At 43.8% G+C, this 10,568-nt stretch overlaps 1 pseudogene; it reads left to right on the plus strand.

Annotated features, from left to right (window-relative positions):
- The first annotated feature begins 1,221 nt into the window (after positions 1–1,221).
- Positions 1,222–7,663, plus strand: LOC116638747 (annotated as a pseudogene).
- The last annotated feature ends 2,905 nt before the right edge of the window (positions 7,664–10,568 follow it).

Genomic DNA, 10,568 nt, shown 5'->3' on the forward strand with positions numbered 1-10,568 from the left:
GAAATTCCGCTCGAGAAAGCCCTGGAAACCCTGGAAGCCATTCCCTTCCTGCACCCAATTTCCACTCTCATGCCTTAAGTTCACCAATAAAGAGTGAACCCGTGGAACCCCAGCCCCCACCCCAGCCCCAAAAAGTTAGAGACCAAGGTCCACGCTGCCTCCCTCCCTCCCTGCGACCTTGCTGTGCAGCCCCAGGTGTGCATATGCCCTCCAGGACCTATGAGTTATAAAGCTTCCTCAGAGCCCCCTGATGGTTCTTGCTGAAGTGTGTCCCGTCATCATAGGAAGGACCACCAGGGCCCGTCCAGCCACGACGTTGGCCCCTGTGGGGAAATGCGTCTGGTGGCCCACCACCAGGAGTACGGGCCCAGGGGAGGGCCTGGGCATCCCAGCATCACTAATCACAGGCCGAGACCCATGACATGCAGGCAGATGGCAGTGAGGCCCCCGACGGGAGCACCAGTGGGCCAAGGAGTCTTTCCTGAGTCGAAGACCTCACCTGCCCAGAGCCAAGTCCACTGGACAGGTGAACCTGGACAAGACTGAGGGCTATAGGGGCGTCTGGGTGGCTCAGTCGTTAAGCGTCTGCCTTTGGCTCAGGTCATGGTCTCAGGGTCCTGGGATCGAGTCCCACGTCGGGCTCCCTGCTCAGCGGGGAGTCTGCTGCTCCCTCTGTCCCTCCCCCTGCTTGTGCTCACGCACGCTCGCTCTCTCTCTCTCTCTCTGTGTCAAATCAATACACAAAATCTTTAAAAGAAGAAGAAGAAGAGGTTTTGCTGGACTCCCACAGAGCCAGCTTCTCGTTTCACTGATACTCTCTCTCTCTTTCCAATTTCCTTGGCTTTATCACTTCCTTCCTAACAGTTGTGCTTGCTTTCATCAAGCACTCTCCTTTCTCTGGTTGCCTGGGGTACCTGTTCAGTTATTGATTAGGGACCTTTCTCTCCTCTTCTATGCCCTCAGGGCTGTAAGACCCCCACTAAGCACTGCTTTTGCTGCATTCCACAGACTTTGCTATGCTGTATATTCATTTTCACTTACGTTCAAAATATGTTTAAATTTCCATTGAGACTCCCTCTTTGACAATTGGGCTATTTAGAGATATCTGGTTTGATTTCCAAATAGCTGGGGAAATCTTCCTGTTACTCATTTCAAGGTTAATTCTGCTACTTTTGGGGGAGGCAGTCTTTAGACCCCCGCTTGGCCACATGAGGATGGGCCATGGCCTGGAGGACGTCTTCCCCAGGAGGTAAGGAGCCACACAGCTCGTGCTGGCCTTGTCACCTTGGGTGGGAATATCTTTCCCTGTTTCAGACTCACTGTGTGCTCCTTGGTTCTGCTTAAGCATGTGTGTCTGGTGGTGCCTGGCCAAACCCAATGCTCTATCTGTCCCCGGTGGGAAGAGAGGACAGGATCTTTCTGCTGTGGCACAAGAGAGGTACATGCAGGCCAATGGCCCCACGTCAGCTGCCAGGAGGGACCAGCTGGCCGTGGGGGACCAACAGTCGCTGTTGAAACTGACCTCGCTCTGTCTCTTCTTCCTGTGAGTAGAGTATTGTCCCATCCAGCACGTGAATGCCGTGTGTTTTTCTTGGCGACTCCAATATGGAAGGGCAGAGGACAGAAGTGCTTAGACGTCTCCTCCCGGTGACAGGCAACAGACGCCACTTTGCTCAACACATACTTCATACGATTTCTATTCTTTTAAATCTGTTAAGGTTTGTTTTATGGCCCAGAAGACGATCTATCTTGGCAAATGGTCTATGTGTGCTTGAAAAGAATGAGTTTTCTCAACAAACAAACAAAAAAAGCTGAAGCAGACCATAAATACAGAGAACAAACTGGTGGGTGCCGGGTGGGAAGGGGAGATGGGCAAAATGGGTGAAGGGGGTTGGGGGTATGGGCTTCCAGTTTTGGGGGGAATGAGTCACGGGGATGAAAGGTACAGCACAGGGAACACAGTCAATGGTATTGTACTTGTGGTGTGTGGTGGCTCATGGCAGCCACACTTGTGGTGAACACAGCACAGCACATACATTTGTCGAATCATTGTGTTGTACACCTGAAACCAGTGTTAACATTGTGTGCTAATTAGACTTCAAGTTTTAAAAACCATTAAAAAGAGAATAAGTTTTCTCTACTGTTGGGAGAAATAGTCTATAAATGTCATTAGGTCAAGTTGCTGATAGTGTGGTCAGGTCTTCCATGTTCCTACTGACCTCCGCCCACTTGTTCTATCGAGTACTGACAGGAGTGTTGAAGACTCCAGCTGTAACCGAGGATGTATCTTTAAAATCAACTTTTGCCTCTTGTGTTTTGGAGCTCTGTTATTATGTGCATAGTGTTTATTATCATTTTGTTTTCTTGGTGAATGGACCCTTTTATCATTGTGTAACATCCCTCTGAGTTTTTTATGGCCAATATTTCTCCATCCCTTTACTGTTGACCCAGCGAAGTTGTGATATTAAAGTGGGTTTCTTACAGAAAGCGTATACTTGGGTATTGCCTCTTTATCCAATCTGACAATCTCTGTCTTTAACTGTTGTGTTTAGAACATTCACGTTTATAGTGATTATTGACATAGATCAAACTCTGTTATTTTGGTAGGTCTTTTATATTTTTCATGTTTGCTCTTTGTTTCTTTTTTCTTCTTTTTCTGTCTTCTTTATATTTAATTCAGCATTTCTTTTATTATTCCATTACATGTCTTCTATTGACTTATTTATATCTCTTTTTTAAAAACATTTTTTAGAGTTTGCCCTAGGGTTTACAACATACACTTTAAAATAATCTAAGTCCACCAGTAAGTAATATTATACTGCTTCATGTATGCAGTAAGGACCTTATGTTCTCAGATCCTCCCTCCTATACCTATTGTGGTAGTTGTCATACACCCCATTTTTACATAAGTTGTAATCATACAGTTCATTGTTAGTATTATTGTTTTAAACAGCTAGTTATCTTGTAGAGCAATTAAAAATAAAGATAATATTTTACCTTCATTTTGTCCATTTCCAACATTCTTCTATTTGTAGACCCAAGTCTCTGACCTATATCACATTTCTTCCACCTGAAGAACTTCCTTAAATATTTCTTATAGGGTAGGCCTGCTGGAAATAAAGTCTCTCTGTTTCTATCTGTTTAGGAAAGTCTTTATCTCTCCTTTACTTTTGAAAGATAGATTTATTGAATATAGATTCTGGGTTGACTGTTATTTTCTGCTAACACTTTAAAAATGTCACCCCATTATCTTTCTTATGTGGTTTCTGATGAGAAGCCTGCTGTAATTCTCATCCTTGTTGCCCTGCAGGTGATGTGGTTCTTATGCTCTGGCAGTCTTCAAGATTTTCCTGTTGTCTCTGGCTTTCCACAATTTAAATACAATTTGCTTCAGTGTGTGTGTGTTTGGGTATTTACCATGATTGGTATTCTCTGAATTGGTGTGGTAGCTATCATTGATTTTGGAAAATTCTCAGCCATTATTTCTTGAAATATTTCTTCTGCCTTCTCTTTTTCTTTTCTTTTTTTAATGCCTGAGATTCTAATTACACATATGTTATGTTATTTGGTATTGTCATACAGCTCCTGGATGCGTTGGTTTTCTTTTTTACTCTTTGTATTTCAGTTGGAGCCCTTTGGAGGCATTTTTATTTCTTTTACTGTGTTTTCAATTTCTAGAGTTTTGATTTTATTCTTTCTTATAATTGCATAGCTCTGCTTAAATTACCTATGTGTGTAGGCCTCCCACCTGTTTCCTCCTACATAAAACTTTCAGACCTAACACTATTCTCGCCTGTATCACCACAGATTAATGTTCTTTCTTTTGACAATTATAAGGGTGGACTCATACAGGATACACTCTTTTGTGGCTGGCTAATTGGTTCAACGTTTAGGTCTGTGAAATTTGTCCCTACTGTTATATGTGGCAGTTCTTTCTTTTCCTTGACATATAGAGTTCCATTGCACAAATACATCTCAATTTACTTATCTGCTCTGTAGTTCATGGACATGTGAGTTGTTTTCAGTTCTGAGTATTAAGAATACAGTGGCTTTAAATATTTTTGCATGGTTTTTTGGTTGACATTAGCATTCATTTCTGTTGGGTATATAACCAAAGTGGATTTGCTGAATCATAAGGAAATCGCTTTCAAAAGTGATTGTGCTGGGGCATCTGGGTGGCTCAGTCAGTTAAGCATCTTCCCTCGGCTCAGGTCATAATCCCGGGGTCCTGGGATCAAGCCGCTAGTTGGGCTCCCTGCTCAGCACAAAGTTCCCTTCTCACTCTGCCCCTCCCCCTGGCTCGTGCTCTCTCTCTCTCTCTCTTTCAAATAAATAAATAAAGTCTTAAAAAAAAGTGATTGTGCCAAGTTCTGCTTCTTCCAACAATGCACAAGAGCCCCAGCTGACACACATCCTTACCACCATGTGGTAGTAGCACATTGTGACTAATTCTGTATTTTCCTGATGACTCACGAATCTGAGCAATTTTTACTATGTTTAGCCATTTGGCTATTTTCTTTGTGAAATGTCTATTCAAATCATTTGTTCATTTTTCTATTGGATTATGTGTCTTTTAAAAATTATTTGTGAGAGTCATTATTATGATTATTATATTTAAATTATTCACAAGATCCTGATACCAGTTCTTCATCAAATATATGCTTCTTCAGTATCTTCTCCAGCTCTTCTGCTTGCCTTTTCATTTCCTTAAAGGTTTCTTTTTAATGACAGATTTCTTAAAATTAAATGTCCCAAACTATTATATCTCACCCTTTAAGAGAACATGGAACATCATAAAATTGCTGTAGGTTTCCTATGAAAGTTTTATTATTTTTAATCTTTCACACGTAGAAATGCAATGCATCTGGAATTACTTCTGTGTATGATGTAAGGTAAGGGTCAAGCTACCTTTTTTAAATCTGGATAGTCTATCACAAACCATTTATTGCACACTGCACTAAAGCATCACCTTGGATATAAATAAGTTGTCATACAATATGTAGGACAAGTACTGGACACTGTGCTGTCCAATACTCTAGCCATGTGTGGCTATTTACATTTGAATTAATTATAAATTAATTAAACATAAAATTCATTTCCTCAGACCCATTAGTCACATTTCAAATGCTCAATAGACTCATGCAGCTAGTGTCTCTGTGGAAGGTGTCTGTTATGCCAGAGCTGCCACTGGACAACACTGTGGGCTGCTCCAATAGTCATCTGGTCTACCTTCCCTCAGGGCCACATTCTCCTAGATACTCTCCCTTCCTACTAAGTTTGCTATCTGCTAAAGTAAACCAGCTTTGTTCTTCAAGACTGTTATGGCTTTTCTTGGTCTTTTGAGTCTCTGTATACATTTTGGAATCAGCTTATCAACATAAGCAAAGTTAACTTTCTGGGATTTTGATACAAATGACATGGATTCCACATATAAGTTTTGGAAGAATTGACATCTTTATAAATGTGACTTTTCAAATCCATAAATATAGTATTTGCCTTTATTCACTTAGATCTTTAATTTCCCTCAAAAATACGTTCAATTTTCATTAGTTCTTCCTTTGGTTTTATACCTAGGTAATTGATTTTTTTAATATTTTAAAATTTAAAATTTTATTTGATCTGTTTTAAATTTTATTTTTAAGAGATTGTTGCTTGTCATCAAAACATGATTAATTTTTTTATGGATCCTGTATCCATCTATCTTGCTATATTAACTTTTTAGTTATAATAGATTTATTTGAACTTTATACATTAAAAATTATGTTATTAACTATAGCAATTTTATTTCCTCTTTTCCAATATTTATAGTGTTATTTCTTTTCCTTGTCTATTGAACTGACTGGGTTGTATAATTCAACATTTAACCGACCCAGTGTCAGGCGCATCCAGGTCTTGTTCATGTTTTTAGGACAAAATGTTTACTATTTCAACATTATTTTAATTTTGTAGATTTAAAAAATCAGATAGGATTATTTACTTCTAGCCATAGATTCTAAAATTTTTATTATGCTTTGGTTTCCAACTGGGAGCAATTTTGTCCCACAAGGACATTTGGCACTATGTGGAGACACTTGCAGTTGTCATGACTTGGAGTGTGTGATGCTCCTGGCATCTAGCGGATAGAAGCCAAGAGTGCCTCTAAACACACGATGCTTAGGACAGCCCCCACAGCAAATCCTCATCTTGATGCTTTAATGTTAAACTCTACTCACAAACTTGGAATCAATTCCACTTGATCATAATATCTTATCTTTTCAAATGTTGTTATATTTATTAGCTAATAATTTGTTAAGTATTTTTGCATTTGTGTTCATAACAGAAGTTGGCTTTAAATATTTCTTTCTTGAAATGGCCTTGAAGGTTCGGGGGATCATAAAAAATCATGTCTTTTACTTTGTCTATTCTCCAGAAAAATATATGTAAATTTAGAACTCTTGACCTTCTTTTTTTTTTTTTATGTTCTTAGAATTCACCGATGAAACCATCTGGGTCTGGTGTTTTCTTTGTGGGAAGATTCTAATAATGGATTTAATTGACTTAACTGACAGAACTATTTAGATTTCCTATTTCTCCTTCATTGACTGTATACATTATAGTTTTAAAGGAGTTTATCCATTTATAGAAATTGCCAAATCCTTTTATAATCTTTCTGATAGTTGTAGGTTCTATAATGATGTCTCCTTTTTCATTCCTTATATTGGAAAATTGCTTTTCTCTCTTTTTTTCTTGATTACACTACAAATTTTTCCCAAGCATAGTTGGCCTGGCAAGAAAATAAGATCATCAGATGCCAAAATCCATTAAAAAATTGGGGTGAGCAAGTGCATGGGAGCCAGGCGCAGCTGAGGCTAAACAACGACTCTGGAATCTCGGCTCTTGGGACCTGGAAATCCGCTTCACTGGCTAGAATGATGCCAATCTGAACCCGGCCTGGCACGAGGTGAAGGTGGTGGGCTGTGAGTTTGACACCAGCTTCACTTCAGTGCAGAGGAGAGCAATTCGGATTCTCTGGACAGTGCTGGATGCCCCTGATCAAATGCGGCTGCCAACAGTGAGGACCTGGCGCCTCGAGGAGCAGCACTATGGGGGGTCGGACTGGCCTCGATAAAGCAGAAACTGCTGCCAAGCACAGCAAGGCCCAGGTAGAGATCTGGAGGTGCTTGTGTGATGCCCCACCACCTCCGATGGAGCCTAACCATCCCTTCTAGAACAACATCAGTAAGGATCTCAGGGATGCAGACCTCACCAAAGATCAGCTGCCCTCCTGTGAGCGTCTGAAGGGCATGATTACCAGAGTGCCTTTTTGGAATGAAGAAATCGTTTCCTGGATCAAGGAGGGGAAACGGGTGCTGATTGAAACAGACGGTAGGGAGTTGTCAAGCATCTGGAGGGTCTTTCTGAAGAGACTGGTATGGTGCTGAGCCTGCCGACTGGAATTCCCATGGACCGTGAATTGGACAAGAACTTGATGCTCATCAAGCCTGTGCAGTTCTGCGGGGATGAAGAGGCTGTGGGTAAAGACACAGAAGCTGTGGCCACCAGGGCAAGGCCAACAAGTGAAGGCGAGTGGGCTGACTACTTTCCCAAGGATGCCCCCCCCCCCGCCCATCCCCTTCTCTGCACCTGTCACACTGACCACATCTGTGGGCCTCTTCAGTTTTAGCTGCAGATAGGAACCGGTGGCTCCTAATTCCATTAGCCATTTTGTCTCTGGCACCCACTCTCTTCCTATAATCTAGTCAGAATGGCACTTCTGGGACACAGGTCCTCAGTCCAAGCTGAGGGACACTCTTATCCAGGAGAAGAGAGGTGGTAACTCGGTGGTCTTTGCTACTTTGTTTATTTCTAAGCACCTGCTGAGGTGGGGATAGGGAGGAGCCATGCTAAGGTGTGACCAGTGAGAAGCAAGAGAGTCTATTTGTGTTTGCAGGAGAGAGTCCTGTCCTGTTCTCATCAGGTGATTCGTCTGGGGAGCTCCAATCATTCCAGAGGAAGATGAATGTGACCTGCATGGTGATTACAACAATCATTGCTCCTCAGACCCAGGAAGAGCTGGCCCCAGAAGACTGGGACCAACCTGAATGCTTATGCGTTGCATTTACTTTTACAAATAAATACATATAGATAATAATAACACAAAAAACCTTCTGGGATCTCTAGTGGTGTTGAAACATCAAATATTCACACGTGATCATCCAAAACTAAGCCTTTCCTCACACCAACGTGGGGTGAGCTCCTTGACTTCGAGGCCTAGAAGTTCTTCCCACCGTGTGTTTTAGAACCCCTCCCCTGCCTTACCGCTCTTCTGGCAGTGAAACGCCTCCCAACCGTGCTCGTGTGTCTTTCACTGTTTCTGTTTCTGATCATGCTCTAGTTGTTTGGCCCTGCGTCTCGGGCCCAGTACTCATTTTGAGTGTAACGGTACTAAATCTTTTTTTCCAAATCAGTATAATAAGGGAGTGATGTGCAAAAAAAAAAAAAAAAAAAGATTGCATTGTTGTAGGTTGTAATGGGTTGAACTGTGCCCTCCCTACCAAAAAACCATGTGGAAATCCTCAGCTCCAGTACCTCAGAATGCTACCTTATTTGGACATAAGGTCTTTCCAGAACTAATCCAGTTAAAATGAGGTCATTAGGGTAGGACCTAATTCGATAAGATTGGTGTCCTTATAAAAAGAGAAAAAGTTAAGGAGATGTATGCACAAAGAGACCACCATGTGAAGATACAAACAGAATTTGGGGTGATGTCTCTACAAGTCAAGAGCCCCAGAGATCACCAGTCAACCAGCAGAAACGAGGAGAGGGGCATGGAGCAGATTCTCCCTCCCAGCCTCAGAAGGAACCTGCAGACACTTTGATCGTGGACCTCCAACCTCCCGAACAGGGACAATACATTTCCATGGTTTTGGTCACAGAGTCTGTGGTACTTCACTTTGGCAGCTTTAACAAACTCATACCAAGTATGCAGGGAAGCCAGTGAAGCCTAGGGGACACCAGCCAGTTCTAGTGACCGGGTGCACTGATTTCAGAGGGCAAAGTCACGGTACAGGACAAGTGACCACAGGACAGGACGCCACGGCGGAATCTCCATGTGAACACGTGTCCCCAGAGGGAACAGCTTCTCTGAAAGCCTGAACCGTAAAGTAAGGTGTCCAAAGGCAAGGGAGTTGAGGGGTCCCGTGTGTATCTGGGTGTAGCATAAAAGGAACATGAGTGTAACCCATATAGGAACTTGAAGATGGAATTTAAATATCTGTGTGGCTCAAAAATTCTGGCCGAGAATTTGGTTTCAGATTCCACAATTTCATGGTACCTCCGAGCTCCCCGGCTAAAACAAAGGCAACTGATTCCTAGAAGACCTGACCTCATGCCCACATCTCCAGTATCCCCACAAACATATCCCAGTTGCATAGGAGCTCCCAGCGACAACAACCACATACCCCAAAATATCAGGGTTTTAAAGGGCTTTTCTGAGCATCAGAAGAAAAAGAAAGAAAGAAAGGGAGCGAGAATCAGACACAGAAGTTCATGAGGTTTTGGAACTTTTAGAAAAATAAAAGTAAATATACTTAATCTGCTAAAAATAAAAAAATCCCAAACTTATGACTAAAATATAATACAAGCGAGGTTTGAGATAAGCAATTGCTTCAGAAATGAAAACTAGCCGACGTAAGCCACCTGCGGGCTTGGCCCCCTGCTAAGTAGGGGATCACACGGAGGAGGCCCAGGGCCCCAGGGAGAGGAGCAGAATGTGGGTGAGGGCTTCGTACCTGGGAAAGCCTGCACCCCCACTGGCAGGTCCCTGACCCTAGGGAGTCTCCCTTGTTGGCCTGGGGGACCTGGAAGAGGAGCACTTGGGATGGGCCTCATCCACAAGCAGGGGGTAGGAGGTGGTGTCTGGCCTTCCACGTCCCAGCGGTGTCTCACCCCTAGGGAGGAGGCTGGGCTGCTGGCACCTCCCCACCCCCAGGTCCAGCCTCGGGGGCTCAGGTGCCCCTGGGATCATGTGCAGGGGACCAGGAGGGGCCCACCGGGAAGGCTCTTGGTAACCGGGACAGATGGGGTCAGAGCAGATGTCACCTCCTGGCTCCAGAGTGCAGGTGCCCCCTTGGCTCCCCTCTGGTGATCACCGCCCCGAGCCCCTGCAGGTGGAGGGGCTTGGAGCCACCCCGAGGCCCAGGACAGCTGCACCTCCCCTGGCCCCTGCAGGCGGGGTGGCGGGGCTCACCCCACAACTGCTCTAACCTGCATTTGGCAGCCCCCAGGGCTTGGATAGTGCCTGACCTCACAATGGCCCTATGATCTGCATTTCGGCCTCAGTCACTGGAGGGGAAGAAACTTCAAGAACTGTGTTGGCAATGGGGATTGACAAGGAGGAGCCCGGGGTCCCATGGGGACCTGATGTCCTGCAGCATAAGGAAGACCCTTCCCTCAGCTGCTGAGGGTGAGGCCAGGACACGGCGGTTGTAGTGCTTGCAAAGGCCCTGGGGCAGTGAGTGGATCAACACCAGAGCAAGAGAAGCAGATGTGGGAAAGGAGGTTGAACAAAACTCTTGAAGAGACGTTTC

Source organism: Phoca vitulina, unplaced genomic scaffold (assembly GCF_004348235.1).
Source record: "Phoca vitulina isolate PV1807 unplaced genomic scaffold, GSC_HSeal_1.0 scaffold16, whole genome shotgun sequence".
NCBI classification, from domain to species: domain Eukaryota; kingdom Metazoa; phylum Chordata; class Mammalia; order Carnivora; family Phocidae; genus Phoca; species Phoca vitulina.